Source organism: Passer domesticus, chromosome 29 (assembly GCF_036417665.1).
Source record: "Passer domesticus isolate bPasDom1 chromosome 29, bPasDom1.hap1, whole genome shotgun sequence".
Taxonomy (NCBI): domain Eukaryota; kingdom Metazoa; phylum Chordata; class Aves; order Passeriformes; family Passeridae; genus Passer; species Passer domesticus.
The window spans coordinates 1,468,157-1,488,175 of NC_087502.1; the positions used below are offsets into that span (position 1 = coordinate 1,468,157).

At 49.4% G+C, this 20,019-nt stretch overlaps 1 protein-coding gene across 1 annotated transcript in view; it reads right to left on the reverse strand.

Annotated features, from left to right (window-relative positions):
* LOC135287382 (zinc finger protein 664-like) overlaps nt 1-20,019 on the reverse strand; it is a 257,242-nt gene that overhangs the window by 4,142 nt on the left and 233,081 nt on the right. The window contains exon 2 of the mRNA XM_064400738.1: nt 5,804-5,875. The gene's annotated coding sequence lies outside the window, so the exon portion shown is untranslated. The remainder of the gene's footprint in view (nt 1-5,803; nt 5,876-20,019) is intronic.

The following is a 20,019-nucleotide window of genomic DNA, read 5'->3' on the forward strand; positions in this document are numbered from 1 at the left end:
CGAGTGCTGTGAGACACTGCTCACGATGGCTCAGGGGTACAGTAAGACCTCTGGCTCAAGGAACCCCCAGGGAGGTTCAACGAGCCCCCAGAGAGGCTCAAAGGGTCCCAAGAGAGGTTCAAGGTTATGGGGCCCCCAGAGAGGCTCTAAAAACGAGAAAGGGAGTGAATAACCAGAGATACCCCCGGACAGCCCCCTGGGGTTAACAACTGCACATTAGGATGCAATGCCCTCTAGGAAGGGAAAAAGTAAAGAAGAGATGGTCCATTATTGTATGGTAGAGTGGACTAAGGAAGAAATTAGGCCTGATCATTTATATTGGCCAGTGATGGGTCCTTTCATGACTGGATGTGTCAAGCTTTAAATCTTTATGTAAATAGTAAGGAACCCTTTGATCAGGAGGAAAGTGATTATGTGGCACTTTGGAGGAGGGGGGTCTCTGTAGTGATAACATTATACCCCCTGAAAACCAAAAAAAGAAGAAAGGTGGAGGAAAAAGAAAAACCTTGGGAACCATTAGACAATTTGCCCCCTCCCTATCAAGGGCAGGAAACTCTCTCCTCCCCTGGGAGGCCCCGGAGCTCGATGACTCCACACCATCATCACCATCTAGTAGGACTCGGAGCAAGAGGAGAGAACAACGCCAGGAAAATAATTCTAGTGGGGAGGAGAAAGATCAAAAGAAGAGACTATTTTCCTTGAGAGAAGTACTTATGGGAAGAAATGATAGGGGAATAGGGTTTGTAGCAGTCCCACTTCATACTGGGAATGTAAGAGAATTTAAAAAGGAAATGGGGCGGCTGCTTGAAAAACCTTTAGGGGTTTCCGAGAGGTTAGACCAATTTTTAGGGCCAAATACCTACACCTGGGATGAGCTTCAAGCTATAGTAGGAATACTATTTACTACTGAGGAAAGGGAAATGATTAGGCAAGCAGGAATGAGAGACTGGGAAAGGAGACACCAGCAGGGTCCACGTGGGGATCAAAAATGGCCTCATCAGAGCAGGACAGACAAAATGTGAGGGACCTTAGAGATATCATTATACAAGGGATACAGAATGCCATACCTCGAGGGCAAAATATTAACCAGGCTTTCTGTGTGCACCAAGAAAAAGATGAAACACCTACAGATTGGCTTGAGAGGCTCAGAAAGAGCCTGCAAATGTATTCAGGAGTGGACGCAGATTCACCAGTAGGAGCAGCATTGCTTAAAACTCCATTTGTGGCAAAATCATGGGGAGACGTATGAAAAAAAAAAAGGCTAAAGAATGAGAGGATTGGCAGGACTGGGGTCTCCAAGAGCTATTGTGGGAAGCCCAAAAGGTGTATGTGAGGAGAGGTGAAGAAACCCAAAGGCAGAAGTCAAGGTATTTGTAGCAGCTGTGAGGGAAACTCAGAAGGGGGAAAAGAAAGCGTTTAGAACAGAAGGACAAAGACCTAGGGGAGATTATAAGAAACTTCCCCAAATTAGAAACCCCAGAGATGGTCCTGCAGATTATCATTGCTATTAGTGAGGAAGGAGAAGACAAAGCTAAGCTGTTAGCAACAACAAAAAGATGGGGAAAAAAAGAAAAAAAAATGTCTGAAGAGGACAAATAGGGGTGTCAGGGGCTGTACATCTTGAGGACCAGATCATCAAAAGAGCTCTTGATAGAGCTAAAAATAGGTCCCCAAGGGGAAGAAGTTACCTTTTTAGTGGACACTGGAGCAGAAAGATCAACTATACAGCACTGCCCCAAAGGGGTAAAATTACTTAAGAAATTGCTCTAGTTGTGGCAGCAAAAGGGGAACCATTTAAAGTACTCATACTTTAAAATGTTGAAATTGAATCAGAAAATAAGATTTGTTTGAATGATTTGTTATTGGTACCAGAAGCAGGCAATAACTGGCTAAGAAGAAATTTAATTAGAGCTTTAGGAGTAAATTTAGAAGTGAAACAAGGAGAACTACAGGTACACTTTTATACCTTAATGTCAGAAGATGAAGACAAAATTAATCCAAAAGTGTGGCACCATAAAGGGGAAATAGGAAAGCTGAAGATTGGACCCATTACGACAGAAATAAGTAATCCAGTTGTTCCCATAGAAGTATCAGAAGCTTTGAGGGGTCCATCAGTGATAGCTGCTGTCCATGTCAGAGGACACCAGAGGGGAACGGATTATGGGACTCATGGCAATAATTTGGCTGATGCAGAAGCACAAAGGGCAGCAGTATGCTTACCTGTGTTTTTAAATAATTGGAATAAAAGTGAGGATGATACAAAATATAAAAAATGCTATATCTCAAAGGAAATACAAGAGATGCAGAAACTAGGGGCTAAGATGGAAGGGCATAAGTGGCTTTTACCAGATGGTAGAGAAATGCTATCTAAAAGTAATGTTAAAAGAATAATTCCTCAGTTACATTAATGAGCTCATTGGGGAACACGAGCACTAAGCGACCACTTTTTAAAGTTTTTTGGGTGTATAAGAATATTTGATATAGCAAAACAGAAGACACAAGGATGCATTATTTGCCAGAAAATTAACAAGAAGACATCTAGACAGACCTCGCAGGGAGGGAGAAAAACTGCCTACAGGTCTTTTGAAAAGATACAAGTGGATTTTACCAAACTACTGAGAGTGGGAAGATACAAGTATTTGTTAGTAATAGTAGACCAAATAGCTCATTGGGTAGAGACCTACCCTGCGGCACAAACAACAGCACATTTTGTTACAAAGATTATTTCAGAAGAAATAATTCCATGATTTGGGATGATTAAAGTGATTGACTCAGATCAGGGTTCCCACTTTACCTCAAAAGTGTTAAAAGTAATGAAAGCTCTAGGGATCTCTTGGGAATATTATACCCCTTGGCACCCTTGGAGTTTCGGGAGAGTCGAAAGAATGAACCAGACCCTAAAGCATCAGCCAGCAAAACTAATGATTGAAAAAAAACTATCTTGGATTAAGCATTAATCCAATATTTATCGAGTATTTACCATTGGTGTGGTTAAATATTTGAACAATGCCAAACTCAGAGCATGGGATCTCCCTATACAAGATGTTATATGGGATGCCATATTCTCAAGAGATGCCGGGAGATAAAATTACCTGTATTGAAAAGGACTGTAATTGCTATCCCTTTGTAAGCACTGAATGCAACTATTGGAAGGAGAGGTGGTGTTATCATTGTCACAGGGGTTATCCTACAAGTGGGTTGTGTCCAGAGTGTAAACACATTGAACAGATTTTGTCTGAATATATTTTTTATAAAAGAGACTAGAGGAAGGAACATTAAAACTAGATTCTTATGAGTGGTGGATGTTGTGGAAATACGGATTGAGAGGGGGACAATCAAGTGAGGCAAATATTAAAAAGATTGAGCATTGCAAACGTAATCGAGTCCCTTGTGGATCCGAGCGAGCCAAAGCAAAGAACTGGGAAGTATTTAAGAAACGGCATGGAATGCAGGAAAGCTCACACGGAACCCCTGAAGAATATTCTTGCTGCAGAGAAGATGGTACCCCTCACTGCTGGGAGCACCCCGGGAGGCCAAGGAGGAAGAGGGACAATAAAACCTTGGGGCCTTCTGGTACTGTTGGGTCTTCCAGGGAATGGGAAACCAATCCCTGCTTGAAGTGCTACCAAAATGTAAAGTATGGCTGGACCATGGCCCGAGCACACACTCATATTAATGCAGGATGTGATGGGCCAGGACAACCTGAAACCTGTACAACAGGAGAGAAGAGTTACTAGGCAGCAACAGATTCAGGAACGGGAGGATGGGCACCTGGAAACTATCAATTTTGTCACCAGGGAGAACCATTCTTCTGTTTTCCAAAAGGTGGAATGTGGGGATACTCAGATAAAGGGGAAGTACAAGATAAATTCAAGGCAAAGTTAGTGAAAGACATCACAAAGCGTTTAGGGGAAATTCAAACCCAAAAAGAACAAGAGCAGGAAGTGACCTGTATAAAATATTAAGAAAATACTCAGTGATTGGGACCTCCCCATGTTAGGAAAAAAATTTGTTTATTGATCTGATGCAAAAAGTAGTTAAGGAATTAAATGTCACTAACTGTTGGGTTGGTGGGGATCCCAAATGACCGAGCAATGGCCATGGAGGGGAGAAGGGGTTGGACCTGATCAGTTGCTATTATGGAACATGACACAAAGATTTAATGAAATTCAACCTCAGGGGTAAATATTGACTCATGAAGTAGTAGGCATAATTTGTATTTCTAGGAAAGGAAACAATTGCACTACGTATGTAGGACACACCCCCTGCAAGATGATATATACCACCAACTCCACTTTTACAACATGGTTGCCACAACCACCAACAGGTTATTGCTCCATCAATTGTACCAATGGAACTGTTTGCTGGAAAAGTGTAACACAGGCTAATCCTTTAGAGGAGGCAAAAGATCTTAAGGGATATTGGGAAAATCAGGGGCAGAAGGCTGAAAATAGGAAAGCTTCAAATGGATTATTTTGGATATGTGGTAAAAGGGCATATGATGAATTATCAAAGAGGTGGAGAGGTACCTGTACAATTGCAATTATACAACCTGCATTCTTTTTGTTACCAAAGAGCAAAGGTGAATATTTAGGATGACCTCTTTAGGAAACTCTGCACAGAAGAAAACAAACTGAAATAGGAGGAAAACAGACCTGGAAAAATGAAGAATGGACTTCCCAATGGATCACAGATTACTGTGATCCTGCCTCCTGGGCTCAGGACACCAGCTGGGGTTATAGAACCCCTATTTATATGCTTAACCAAATTATTAGATTACAGGCCAGTGTAGAAATTACTTTTAATCAAACATCAGAGGCATTGAAGCTTGTAGCTAGACAACTAAGCCAGACCAGAGCAGCAGTATATCAGAATAGGCTAGCCCCAGATTATTTATGAACTGAAGACGGGAGCTTTGTGGAAAATTTAGTATATCTGAGTGCTGTTTAGAGATTGATGATAATGGAGAAGCTATTACAAATCTGGCAGACAAAATTAAACAAGTTGCACATGTTCCAGTGCAAAAATGGAATTCCATATTAACTGACAATTGGAGGAATCATTTGTTTGAAGGAGCCTGGTGGAAAAAGTTGGGGTTCATGTTGCTTTCTTCTGCATTAGGCCGATTGTTTATACCATGTATGATTCCATGCTTTATTAGGCTAATGCATTCAGTGATCCAGGAAATGCAGATTTCAGCAATGCTCATAAACCCTAAAATCACAACCACAGGAGAAAAAACTCACTCCCTTATGATAGTCAAGGCCAAAGCAGAACCAAAAAACACTGCAAACCAAAAAGTATCAGCTCAATTTGAAGCAAAGACATGAATCAATAACATAAAGGGGAGGGATTATGAAAAATGTTTTTGTGATTCGTGTCAGTTGGCAATGGAATCAGCAAATGTTTCTATCTGCTGTGTCCAAAATAGACACAAAGAAAGGTTCTGAAACTTTGTGACCCAATAAACAAATAAAGCATCAAAATCAATGAAGTACAGAAGAGTAAAATAGATGAGGTAGCAAGAAGACTGATGCTTAGAATAAAACAGAGAATGTTGTGGTAAAGCTAACAAAGCAACTAAATGCCCAGGTATAATAAAAAGCTTGATGCACTTGACAAAATCATGTAGCAGACACCAGTGTAAGGCCTCCCTCCAGATGACCACAAGAAGGACAGGAAGCCAAGGACCACCTGGAAAGATTACGAAATTGCTGCTCCCAGCTTATTGATATTTGCTGATTTGGACTAACCAAACATTGGAAAATGCTTTGTAGGCTTAAAAACAGTATATATACTTTACCGAACTTGTAAGTGGTGTGTGCCGTGAGTAGAGTGGTGACTCCCAGAGCACCCAGCGCTGCTGGCTTGCTTGCTTTAAAATAAAAGACATAAAAAATAAAATTCAGTTTAGTTATTGAAATTTTATATCAATTCGAGCGCGGCTCCCAGGTGTCCCAGGGTCCCCTTCTCCAGCATCCCCCCACCCCAGGCACTCAGCGCTTCCCCCGCTCCCCGACAATACTTTCAGCCTCGGGGCCCGGGCCCCACTCATCTCCCGGCTCCACCGCCCCTCCAGCCTGCCGGAGCTCCCCCAGCTCTGCTATCGCCCCTCTCCCCACGCCGGGGCTCCCGCCTTTCATCCCCGCCTCTCCCGGGGATCCCCAAACCCGTGTCCTGCCTGCCGGCACCGGCCGAGCGCCACGTGGGCCCCGCAAAATCCCCCCGGGCCATTGCTGGGCAGGTAGCAACACCCCAAAATCAGCTGCGCTGTGTCTTGGGGTGACCAGTCCCTGGAGTGCCACTCCTGCAGATAGAAGCAGCCGGGGACAGGATAGGGAATGGCAACAGCACCAGGACCAGCAATAGGATAGGGAGGTGGGGTAATGAGAATGGGAATGTGGGATAGGGAATGGGAACAGCACCGGTACTGGCAATGGCATGGGGAATGGGGCAATGAGAATGGGAATGTGGGATCGGGAATGTAGGAATGTCCTGGTTTAGGGAAAATTTGGGAGGAAACCTCCAATAGGGGCCCCCCCAGAAAGCCAACCAAAATGGCCCCTCCCCACAACGGTTCGGAAAATAATTTCCTTGGAGAAAGGTGGGAAAAACCTGTTTATTGAACAGGCAAAGCATTCCCCAGCACACAAAATGAACAATACCAGATGACAAAGCTCATTCGTCACTCTGAAGAGATGACTGCAAGAGATGGTCCAAAGTTTCCCTCATCTGCCTCACGACCGTCGCAAGAGCAGAGACCAAGACCCTGAAGACCCTGACTGGAGTTCTGGCCTGGTTGAGGTGGATGCTCACCAGGTGATTGTTTGCAGCTGTGCTTACAGCCATGGTACACTGCTTTGAGCAGGGCCTGCCAAGGAGCGACCTGCCCTATATGGTTACACCTGCTTCATGACAATAGCCCATGAATTTCCCCACCTCTTGGCCAAATGAACTTTCTGGGGTAACTTTGGTGGTCCCCCATGAAAAATCCCTCATCTGCCTCATGACCACCGTGATGGACGGAGATTGAAGCTCCCTCCCAAGTACTGAGACTGAGACCCCTTCAATTCTGACACAGGGGCACTGGCTGGACTGAAGCGGGATGTCTGCCAAGTGTTGCCTGCAGGTGTGTTCCTGGACCAAGACTGGTTTCCCATAGAAACCAGTTCTGAAACCATGGGCCGTGCTCACTGCTGAGATTGACTTACCCTGTTTCAGAACATGGACTGTCTGTACCCGTTCTCAATAGACTCATTCTCCATTGTCTTTTACCTGTTCTCCCCTCGGTGGAGGACTGTAATAGATCCCTGAGTTAACCAAGACTTTGAGATTCTACCCAACTTGCCAAGGCGGATCTATTGGCTGGTCCACAAGGATTTCGTCTCTATGTTTGGTCGCTCTACCCCTTTCCCCTTTTTCTCTCTCTCTCTCTATCCTTTATTTCCTTTTCTAATCCCTCTATCACATTTGCTGTGCTCATTCAATAAAAGGTGCATTTGTTTTGATCAATACTGAAATATCCTCTGTGTTGTTTTTGCGCTCTGAGATCAGCTAATGAACCATCACGACCCCTGCCTGTATGAGTGGATCAGAAAGTCTCTCTGGGGGGTGGTTGCTCTGTTATCAGTCCCTCTGGTGCAGGGAAGGGCTGCAGAGTAGGGCTCCATAGGCTGCAAAGTGTGAGCTCTCGGTGTTTCCTCAGGTCCCAGTGTGGAGCAGGTTTGAATAGTTCCAAGAAGAGGGAAAGAAAACCAGTCCAGGGAAAACTGGGACTGCCTCAGCTAGCTAAACTAACTAAGTGAAAAGCAAAAGGAGCACTGGGTTCTGTCCTGTCTGTGCCCAGACAGCACAGTCCAGCTGAATGTGGAGGAGTGAGTGAGTGAGTGAGTGAGTGAGTGAGTGAGTGAGTGAGTGAGTGAGGCTGATAACAAAAACTCTGTGCTTCTTCTCCCCACCTTCGCTCTGACAGCCAGTCTTGAAGGCACGGAATAGAATATCCAGCATAAACAGAACATGTGACTGGGGATACAAGCATCATAAAAAAGTCACCCTAGGACATTCCACCCCTTATCCCCATATCGTCAACTTACTACCAAACATCATGCATTTTATTCACGTAAAAACTTCTATCTGTTCCACCCAAAAATTACAAGCAATATCCATCATGCCCCCGTCGCATTCCCACACCGGACCACTGAATCCAGGTCCCATAATACAGAGCTGTAGGATTCCCCACTTTCATTTTACTCACTCAAAACTCCATCTTTCACTTACTCAGACCTTCAACACTTACACATTTCCTTCTGTTTCATGTCTGTGTGGTTTAATGTACAGACAATGGCAGTAACATCCAGCAAACAGTGATATTTGCATATCATTCTCACCCCACAATCCAATCTCCTTGAGGTACACATCGTGTTGTTCCATCTCTCTGCATTATCCACCATGTGCAACCTTGTCCCTGAGCAAAGACAACCCCTCAAATGGGTTTGTCTGTACACGAGGCAGAATTGATCCACACTGTCTTCCCTAACAAACCTCTAACATGTACCACTGGGACTTTATCTCCATCTACTATATTCAGGGACTCAGACTGGGCAGGACTTGCTCAGTTGGTGGAACCTCGGGTGTTAACCAACCAGGTAGCGTTCGCTAAATGCTACTCCCTATTTTTGAAATATCCCCCACCCAGTTCTTTCAACTGGGTTTTTAGTAGTCCATTGTGTCTCTCTACTTTGCCTGCAGCTGGTGCATGGTGGGGGATATGGTACACCCACTCAATGCCATGTTCCCTGGCCCAGGTGTTGATAAGGCTGTTCTTGAAATGAGTCCCGTTGTCTGACCCAATCCTCTCAGGGGTACCATGCCTCCAAAGGACCTGCTCTTCAAGGCCCAGGATAGTGTTTCGGGCAGTAGCATGAGGCACAGGGTAGGTCTCCAAGCATCCCGTGGTGGCTTCTACCATTTTGAGCACGTAGTACTTGCCTTGGTGTGCCTGGGGCAGTGTGATGCAGTCAATCTGCCAGGCTTTCCCATACTTGTACTTGGACTACTGCCCACCATACCACAGGGGCTTCACTCGCTTGGCCTGTTTGATGGCAGAACACATCTCACAGTCACAGTCACAGTCACACCTGAGAAGTACTGTCCATGGTTAAATCCACCCCTCAGTCTCATGCCTACTTAGAGGTGGCATTTCTACCACGATGGGCCCATCGAGCTAGGAACAACTCCCCCTTGTGCTACCAATCTAAGTCTGCCATTGACACCTCTATCTTTGCAGCCTGACCTATCTGCTCATTGTTTTGGTGTTCCTCACTAGCCCGACTCTTGAGGACATGGGCATCTACATCACAGACTTTCACAGGTAGCTTCTCCACCTGAGTGGCAATGCCTTTCCACTCATCAGCAGCCCAGACTGGCTTTCCTCTACGCTGCCAGTTGGCCTTTTTCCACCTTTCCAGCCAGCCCCACAGAGCACTGGCTACCATCCAGGAATTGGTATAAAGGTAGAGCTTTGGCCACTTCTCTATCTTTCAGCAATGTCCAGGGCCAGCTGAACGGCCTTGAGGTCAGCAAGTTGATTTGATCCACCCTCTCCTTTGGTAGCTTGGGCAACCTGATGTGCGAGGCTCCATACGGCTGCTTTTCACTTTTGTTTCATCCCTACAATGTGACAGGAGCCATCAGTGAAAAGAGCATATTGTGCTTCTTCTGATGGTACTTGGGTGTACAGTGGAGCTTCTGCAGCATGTGTCACTTGTTCCTCTTCCTCTTCGTCAGTGAGACCAAAGTTTCCACCTTCTGACCAGTTTGTAATTATTTCCAAAATCCTAGGGTCATTCAGGTTTCCACTATGGGCGTGCTGTGTGATGAGGGCAATCCACTTGCTCCATGTAGCACTGGTGGCATGGTGGGTAGTGGGAACCTTTCCTTTAAACATCTACCCCAGCACCAGTAGTTGGGGTTCCAGGAGGAGTTGTGCTTCCGTGCCAGTCACCTCGAGGCGGCTTGGACTCCTTCATAGGTGGCCAAGATTTCCTTCTTTGTGGGAGTGCAGCTGGCTTTGGACCCTTGGTAACTTTGGTTCCAGAATCCCAGTAGCTGGCCTTGAGTATCCCCAGCCACCTTCTGCCACAGGCTCCAGGACAAGCCATTGTTCCAGGCTGCAGAGTAGAGCATATTCTTCACATCTGGTCCTGTCCTGATTGGGCCAAGGGCTACTGCATGGGTGATTTCCTGCTTGATCTGGGCAAAAGCTTGTTACTGCTCAGGGCCCCAGTGGAATCGTTCTTGTGAGTGACCAGGTTGGGTGACCAGGTAGAGAGGGCTCACAATCTGGCTGTACTCAAGAATGTGCATTCTCCAAAAACCTATGGTGCCTAGGGAAGCTTGTGTTTTCTTCTTGCTGGTTGATGGAGGTGTTGCTGTGATCTTACTGATGACCTCAGTGGGAATCTGATGCTGTCCATCTTGCCACTTTACTGCCGGGAACTGGATCTCTTGGGCAGGTCCTTTGACCTCTTCTTGATGGCAAAGCTGGCTTCCAGCAGAATCTGGATGATCTTCTGTCCTTTCTCAAATACTTCCATTGCCATGTTCCCACACACAATGATGTCATCAAAGTAGTGCAGGTGTTCTGGAGCTTCACCCTTTTCCAGTGCGGCCTGGATCAGTCCATGGCAGATGGTGGGGCTGTGCTTCCACCCCTGGGGCAGTCGGTTCCAGGTGTACTGCACGCCCCTCCAGGTGAAAGGAAGCTGAGGCCTGCATGCTGCTGCCAGGGAAATGGAGAAGAACGTGTTAGCAATGTCAGTAGTGGCGTACCACTTTGCTGCCTTGGACTCCAGCTCGTACTGGAGTTCCAGCATGTCCGGCACAGCAGCGCTCAGAGGTGGAGTCACTTCATTCAAGCCACCATAGTCCACAGCCAGTCTCTTTTAGACTTGTGCACAGGCCAGATGGGGCTGTTGAAGGGTGAATGGGTTTTGCTGGCTCTCCAGCTCACAGATCATTTTGTTGATGGGGATCACGGAATCTCGATTTGTTCGATACTGCTGGCAGTGCACAATCGAAGAGGCAATTGGCACTCGTTGCTCTTCCACCTACTGCAGATGGGTTTTCTGATAGTCGAGGCAAGGTGTTCAATTCCTTAATGTTCTCTGTCTCTACAGCAGCTATGTCAAAAGCCCATCTGAGTCCCTTTGGGTCTTTGCAATAGCTGTTCTGGAAGAAGTCTGTGCCCAGAATACACGAGGCCTCAGGGACGCTCACAATAGGATGTTTCTGCCAGTCAGGCTCACCTCTGCTTCCAACATGGTCAGATGCTGTGATGCCACCATCACCCCAGCAATAGAAACAGGTTCCGCCCCCGCATGTCCCAATGGTATTAGGGTACACTGTGCACCAGTATCAACTAACGCTTCATATTTTTGTGGCTCTGATGTGCCAGGCCATCGGATCCACACCATCCAGAACATCCGGTTTTCCCGTGCCTCTCCCAGGCTAGAGGCAGGGCCCCTCTAACGCTGGTTATTATTTCTTTCCTGGGCGTACATGGCAAGGTACCTTCAAGGGGATCTGACAGATCATACTCAGCAGCTCGGTCATGGGAGGTTGAGGCTACCTTCACTTTAGTGGAACTCCCTCGGTTAGTGCTCCCTTTGAGTTGCCAGCACAGAAGTAGGTTTCCCATCCCACCTTCCCATGTCTTCCCCACGGTCACACAGGAAGAACCACAGGTCAGCCTGTGGGGTGTACCCTCTCTCTCTAGCTGGGGGATGTTGGGCTCCGACTGTGGGGCCTGTGACTCGCACGGGTGCTGCATTGATCTTCCTCACCTCCTCCTTGATCTCCCTCATCTCCTCTTTGAACTCCTTAATCACAGCAGAGACATGAGCCTGCATTGGGCCATTGATCAAACTCTTGTAATTTCTAAGCTTGTTGGTGACAGAACCCGCTGTCTCTCGGTTGGTGTCAGCATCAATCATTGCAATGAAGGTGGTGTATTGAGATGGCCCCCAGATGTGCCAGACTCCACATATGCCCTTGATACCTTGTCGGGATCATTATCATGCTGTCCATCCCTCCCAACGAGTACCTCCAATACTGCCACATCTCTCGGCTGTTGGATCCTTTCCTCAAGGGTCTTCCAGCACATTCTGTGTGGTGCTCCTGCATTCTCTCCCTGTTGACAAACCTTTCTCTGACACTCATTAAAAGCCACTCCCAGAAGGAAAGGGACCCTGGCTCCCTTATCAATATCCCTGATTCATACCTGAGTCCTGGGCCAAGGGTCCCAAATTCCTTTCCAATTCCTTAAATAGCATTTGGCTACTTAATAAACATATACAAATATATATGTCTCTATTCCAGGTTAAATAAACGTGGCCCATCCACCTGGTCCAGATCAGAATTTGAAACCCAAGAACTGGGCAAGGAACGACATGGTATGAAGGACAAACCCCTCCCTCCCATAAACCGATTCCACTATCCAGTTGTAACCATCACGGGAAGGGGTTTAATGTATTAAACAGATACAATCGAACTAGCTTTGCTGACAAATATATGTACAATATCTACAGAGGCGACAAGCACTCTGGATGCCAAGGCCCAGGCAATCTTCCCTAGGCACATTTTAGAGATACCAAGGGCCAAAAGCAGCTCCAAGTCCTTGTTGTACCATTCAATATCTACTGCATTGGTCAGTTCTTGTATTTGTGAATGAAGATGCTGATATTTCCTGGCCTTCTCAGCAGCAGCCTCCCTCAATGAGGAATGCACCATCCAGTTGGCCGCCTGCACCCATAAGGTCCCAGACCCAGAGCAGCCAGGTTGTATAAGCCTCACGTCCCCGTCATACAATGTCTTTGTGCAGATTACGGTGACTTTTGTACGTCAAGGACTCGGGGATGATTGCGACCTCTGGCTCCCCTGTGGGTTGTGAGGACCATCCATCCTTATCTGGGTGTTCTGATTTCATCTTAGATCTCCTTGTTTCCACAGGGGCAACTGCTGCAGGCTGTGGCTGCCTTTGCAGTTCAGCTGGAGCCTGGACGGTTGTAACATCTGTGGGTTCCACTGCTTCACCATCAGACTCTCCCTCTTTGAGGCAGGGGGAGGGTTTCTCACCAGCTGGGGAGATGTACCCCTTCAGCATCTGCCCTATCTCCTTCACCTGAACCCCCACCCAGTCTGGGTAGTTCATATCTGAGGTGGGCTGTGGGGCAGGGTCAGGCTCTGGGGCAGCAGCATCCCTAGGCTCTGGGGTAGGTGTCAGGGTGCTTATCCAGGTTAATCTTCCCTTATCTCTGAATGCTAAATGTAACAGGCCTATCAGCAACACCAACCACTGTATGATATCATTAGTATTTAGAGTGGATCTAACACTTTGAAAACTGCTGGGGCAGACCCAAAGAGATGGCTGAAGTTTTGGGAGAAAATTTTCCCCCGTGTCATTTCCTCACAGTAAGTACCATTATTAAAGTAACCCCAAAACCATACAGTTAGTGTTATAAATGAGCACAATGGGCCAGTCGGGTCAATTATATAGCCAATTTAATAATACAGAAAAGAGAAAGCAAAATCGCAGCGCTGGGCGGTGGGGGAGTCCTGGCTCCGCCAACTACCGCACCGAAAACTGTTCCGTTCTCCTTTTTGTACCCTCCCGCGCTCCCAGCCCCGTCGCATTTCCGGTGCTCCTCCGTGCATGTCCACCAGGTTGTTAGAGGGTCTCCTTCTGCCTCCTGGTGGTCGTTGAATAGGGCTTCTGGTACTTTTCCTCGGCGCCCCCCCCCTCTCTGGGAACCTGGGCTGGGAATAACTGGTATTTTGATTAGTTCAGCAATGTTTTGTCTCATATATTATCGCATGGCAGTTGGCAGTTACTTATTTACATTATATTTCCTCCTGCTTTTAGTGAACAACAAGGTCACATTCCCATCACAACCTTATGTTTTCTCCTGTTTTCAGTGAACAAAAAGGTCATATTCCCATCACAGTTAGTGTGATAGCTCTGAATCCACGTGCCTGCCTTCCAGCGAAAGTTAAAGATCCATGAATCCCTCACCTTATTTAGCCATAAAGCAAACTGGATAATAGCCACAGTAGCCTTAGTTATGGTTAGCCTGTGTTGAGCTCCTGTATGGAGCTGCAATCCCCTCCCCAGCTGCAGTGGGCTTCGCTCCTTCTGTGGACAAGGGGTGGTGTGGGCAGAGCACACAGAGATTTCAGGGACGTGGGCAGGGGGATTCACGGCCAGCACCTTGCAGCTGAACCCCTTGCCCCCTCCTATCTTGTGGCCATGGCAAGAGCTGGATGGGATGGCCCTGGAAGGAAGGTGCCCTTGGATTCCTGCAGGTCCAGGTTCTGACTGTGGCTCTATTCCTCTCTCTTCCAGCCCTACAAGCCCTGAGTGAAAACGACAGCCCCTCCCACATAAGCATATTTGTTCAGGTGATGTTCGAGGGAAGAGCTGCAGAACTACTTTCATCTGCTGGCTCAGAAGGAGCAGTGTTTCCTTAAGACCTCCAGATCCCTTGGAAGATGAGACCACCTGGGGATCTGGAGGAGACCAGATGGAGTTCCAGGCACAGCTGATGACTGGCACAGCTGAGCCTGTGGGAAGCTCCCATAGCTCCTGCCTTCTCCCTCCCTGTTGACAGCTCCCTCCCTCCAGTCCTCAGACCCTGCCTATCCCCTTTCTTCCCTCCCAGCTCATCCCTTTGCTTCACTTTCCATTACTAAGCAGTTTGTCTTCTTTGCTTTACCTGCATCTCTGTGGAGCTGAAGCAATGCAAATCCAGAGCCCTGGGACACACAGGCCCCTCCTGCCGTTCTCTTCCATGCTTTTTTTTGTGCACAGACACAGAGGAACAAGGGCAGATCAGGCTGGAAAGGTCCCTGTGCTGAAGGTCCAGTTCCACAACACTGTGGAGTTACAGATCTTGCTGAGCACCCTGGAGCCCCTGGATTTTGGAATAGCCAACCTGAGGATGTTCTGAAGCCAGCTGTGAGGGATGCCCTGACAAGCATCCACAGAGGGCAAAGGAGCTTGGAATGCTGGAAGGTTTCAGGAACAGCTTCCTGAAAGCACAGCAGTGCTCCATCCCTGCACAGGATCAGGAAGAGGGCAGAACCAGAGACCATCCGGGCTTAAGAGAGAGCTTTGGGTGTGCCTAAGAGCAAATGAAGCAGCAGCACGGTGCCCGAGACTCGGACACGCAACCGTGCCAGTGCCCGGAGCGCTGCCAGGCAGTGCCGGGATCCTGGGTGTGGTTCTGGTCCCCACAACCAAGGAATGGCAGCCCCAGCCTCAGACCCAGTCAGAAAGCCAACCAAGCCAGAGCATAGGGAGGGCACCCTTCCAGTTTCTCTGGGGCATGGTCACAAAACAACCCCTGCTGCTTCTTCCTCTGCCTGTGTTTGGGGTGTGCTGGTGGCAGAGCCAGCCAGATTGTGCTCTGCCTTCCAGAGCCTGTTGAGAGTGGGCATGAAAAGTGCTGCATGCACAGCGGAGAGTCCTGGAAGGTGCTGGCAGGAGCGTCCTGCAGGGACAGGACTCTGGGCTCTGGCTGGGAACAGCCTGGTTTTGGTGCTGTGAGTGCAGGCAGGAGTTGAGGCAGGGGAAGAGGCAGCGGGCAGCTTGTGTTTGTAGAGAGACTGGGGCTGCACCTCTGAACCTCCACCTGGACACACACTTGGGGGAATACGAGCTAGAGCTGGAGTGCCTGTCCTGAAAGGACCTGAAGTCATTCAGCCTTGCCAGCTTTTTTTAACAGTGTGTTGGTGCTCCCCAGGAAAGCTACACATTTGGGGAAATGCCTTTGGAGGAAAGGGGCTTGCTTCTCAAGGAAAGGGCTTCCCAGGGAGCTCCCAGTGAGGTAGGTGCAAGTGACCCCCTTTGGCTCTCTGTGCTCCTTTCAGTCCTTGATGCCCATTGCACGTGGAAGAGGGGCAGGGCAAGGAAGAAGGCTGTGAAGAGCAGGTTTGGCATCCACCTGGATCTGCCGAGACCAACCCAAGCACCTGCAGCAGGGTGTGTTCCCCACCTCTGGACAGAGGTGTGAGCAGGAGCATCTCTGCCCAGCCGTGAGCCCCAAAGCTCTCTTTGAGAGCTGTGAATTAAAAGGCCTTTACACACACACTTTTCTCATCTTACCTTTCTGCTGTGTTTCAGCTCTTGGCAATATGCATTTATTTGCCTCTTGCTTGGTGGAAGCTGCTGTGGCCCAGGGCCAGCACAGAGCTGGGCTGGGTGGGCCAGGCAGCGTGGAGAGTCTTGGCTGATCTTGCTGTGCCCCTGGCCTCAGAAAAGGCTTGGATGGTTTGCATCCCAAGGTGTTCTGCTCATTGCCTCTCCCTGTGCATCTTGGAGAGAACAAGGTAGGCAATTCTGGCAGCTGGGCATCAGCAGGCCTTAAAATGGGGGCGTGTTGTGGAGCAAGCCCAGCTGAGATACCCTGAGAGGAGCCCAGTGCTCCTTGCTCCCCTCTGCTGACACGTGAGCTTTTGTCTGGTTTTGGGATGACCCTGGCTGTGTGAGGGGGTACTACGTGGACACGAGACAGCCGGTCCTGTCCTGCTGTGTCCCAGAAGTGCCTCGCAGCAATCCTGCATCCATGTCAGGATGCTGGCCAAGAGATGTTCTGGAAGCTGAGGCAGCTGATTTTAATCTTGTGCAGGTGCCTACAGGTCAAGGCCAACAGTGTTCCCTCAGGATACAGCAGTCCTGAGGGGTCTCCCTCACTCAAAGAAATCAGCAGACAAATGCATTGTCTGCCAAAAGCCCTTTTATTGACCTGGTGGGAGGGCAGGGGTCTGCACCCCACTGAAATGCTTCTCTGCCATGGATAAATTTCAATGGGTTGGTGTAGGAATTGTATCAAAAATACCATCCATCTTTATGCTGCTGAGGTGGTTCCATAGGCAGGGGGTTAGAAATACACTGTGTCACATTCCTATACTTGAAGCTAATGTCCAGGTGCTGGCCAGCAGTGGTCTCGATGCCCTAAAGCAGCACAAAATCTTCCTCATGGCTTCCCTGCACAGGGCTGATTCTGTACTTGCCCTTAGCTCTTCTGGCAGACTATGTCTAAAGCTTTTTGTCAAGTCACTCTCCTGTCAATTAGGCCCCCAGGTTTTTCCTATTCTAACTGGTGCAAGTACTCAGGTCTGTCTGTGCTAAGCACTTGTTCACTAATGTGAATTGCTCGTGCTTACTTAGGTCAAACAAAGGCCTTGTTTCACTGCCAAAGGTGCCTGAGGCTCCTTGTGGCACCAGTTGCTTTCCTGTGGAATGCTCTAGCTCCCCCGAGAGTAAAGAGGGAGCTGGAGAAAGAGCTGGCCAGGCTGCTCTGGATCCTTGACCAGCAGTCCTGGTTAAGTGGAGAAGTCCGAGCTGAGCAAAGGTGCCAATGGAACAGCCGTGCACAGGAAGGCTCGGTGGGAAGGGTGATCCAGGAACCACAGGCCTGGCAGCCTGAGCTGCCACCAGGGAAGGCCTTGGAGCAGACCCTCCTGAGGGCCATCCCACGGCACGTGCAGGGAACCAGGGCGTCTGCTGGAGGGTGGGAAAGCTCTGTGGAGGGACAGGGACAGCTCGGGGTCCTGGCGAGGTGTTGAGGGCTTCTGTGAGGGAGGCTGGGGGGGTTAGTGTTGGGGGGGTGTTGGAGAAGGCATTGTCTGGAAGGTGAGAGGTCTAGGCTGGAATCTGAGTCAGGTTGAAGGCAGCATCTCTGGTTTGGCACAGCTTGGTTACGGAGGGCAGAAAGAATATCTGTGACTTTTCCTGTTCATAGTTCTGATTCTCCTGCAGGGAACAAGAGGGCGGAGCTGTACTTTACTGGCCACTTAGATATCTGTACCAGGGGGAGGATTAGCCCTTTGGCCATCTACTTTTTTGGTTGGGCTACTTTGGGAACACTGAGTGAACTTTCATTTCTTGAGAGTTTTATTCCTTAAGAGAATGAGGATATTATCATCCCTTCATAGAAAACCATTTGCAAACCAAAGAATGGCCCTTTTTTTGCCTCTGTGGAGTGTTATGTTCTGTAAAGTGACTCTCAGTGGATGACGTTAAGACAAATGAGTCACTGCTTTGAGATGGGAAGCAAAATTCCAAGTCTTCACTTTCTCAGGCCATCCCATTTAATTTGGGAAGTTTGCAACTTTGTGGAACTACTTGAGTTAAGCAATGGGAAGTGAAGCTTTCCTGAACTGAGGATTCTTAAATGCCCCATTATTCTGTGCCTTTGCTGTTAAGGTGTTTTCCTGCAGAAGGAAATGACTTCAATGAGAAAATAATTTCAGCACGGAGTAAGAGCTTCTGACAGAGACCAAGTGTTGCCAGCAGTTGCTCCAGGTGCTCCTGCCAGCAGTCCCTGCAGGAAGGAGCACAGCCCCCAGTGCACGTGGGCTTTGGCTCCCTGTGGCACAGAAGCCCCCCGGGGCACAGGTCTCTGGGGCAGGAGACGGGCACCAGCGCTGCCAGGGCTGAGGGGTGGCAGGTCTGCTTGGGCAGGGACTCTGCCACAGCTGCTGATGTCAGCGCTGCCCGGGCCCCAGGGCTCAGGGCAGCGTTCGTGCCCTGGCCCACACATTCCTTGTCCGTGTCACACCCGCAGGTTTAGGATGGCCACCAGCCAGGACGTGTCCCTAGGAGGCCGTGCCAGCTTCTGTGGAAGGCCCCGTGCCCTTCCCAGGGGGGCTGTGTCGGCAGCCCTGGGGGCTCCTTCTGCTGCCCTGAGCCTGCAGAGCAGGGCAGCATTTGCTGATGGTTTGAGCCGTTCCTAAAGACCCTGTCAGGCTGTCTCCTAAGCTGGGCCACTTTGGGTGGGCTGGGGTGGCTCCAGGGCAGGGGCAGTGTGTGCAGGGGCCCTTTGTGAAACGGTGTACCATGGCCACCACGCCATGGAACGGGTGTCCTAGAGCCCTTTGTGACACATAGGAGCTGGTGGTGACAGGAACACTCCAGAGTGCTCGGAGCACACAACGGAACAGGACGAGACAGAGCAGTGCTGTAAGGAGCCCCACACAGCACACTCGTTCGTGTCTGACCCGGAGCCTTTCTGAGGTGTTATTCCTGCAGCTGACCTCGAGGCCAAACCACAGGACTTGCTGACCCGTGGCCTTCCCGAGGTTTCTCTCCTGCAGGTGCCCTCGAGGGCAGACCGTGGGCCTTGGTGCCCCGGAGGTATCTCCCATCCCTGCCGCCAGTGCCCTCGAGGCCAGACCACCATCCTTGACAGGACTCTCCTGCCCTTGTGGCAGGAGCCCTCCAGACTAGAGTGCAGGACGTGCTGTCCTGTAGCCCTCCTGAGGCTTCGCTCTTGAAGGTGCCTTCCAGGCACGACTGCAGGACTTGCTGACTCGGAGTTTTTCCGAGGCATCTCTCCTGCAAGCAGCCACAAATCCAGTCAGTGACATGGAGCAGAGGCCCAAGCTGGCCTGGGTGGAGGAAGAGGAAGAAGGCCCTGGAGATGCCCCAGCACAGGAGAAGGAAGAGGTGGTGCTGTTCAAGCCACTGCAGGAGGGTGAGTGGCAGAGCTGGGCTACAGGGCTGGTGCCTGCAGCCAGTTTGGTGTCATAGCATCCCACTGCATCCCATTGCAACTCATCCCATCCCGTGGCATGGCATCCCATGGCATCCCATGGCATCCCATCCATCCCATGGCATCCCATGGCATCCCATGGCATCCCATGGCATCCCATCCCATCCCATCCCATCCCATCCCATCCCATCCCATCCCATCCCATCCCATCCCACCCCATCTCCTGGGCCATGCCTATGGACAGGACGGAAGAGGGGCCAGGCAGACACCCTGCAGCAGTCGTGCTCCATCCCCTGGGGCATCCCGGGGCTGTCCCTGCCTGGGCAGTGCAGGGCTGGGCTGTGCTCTCCGGCCTCTCCCGCAGCCCCTCAGCTCTGGCTGCGCTCGCTCTTTGCCAGATGCAGCCGTGGAGCGCACACAAGAGCAGCAATCCAGCCGTGGCCTCTTCCACAGAACAGCACAGGTA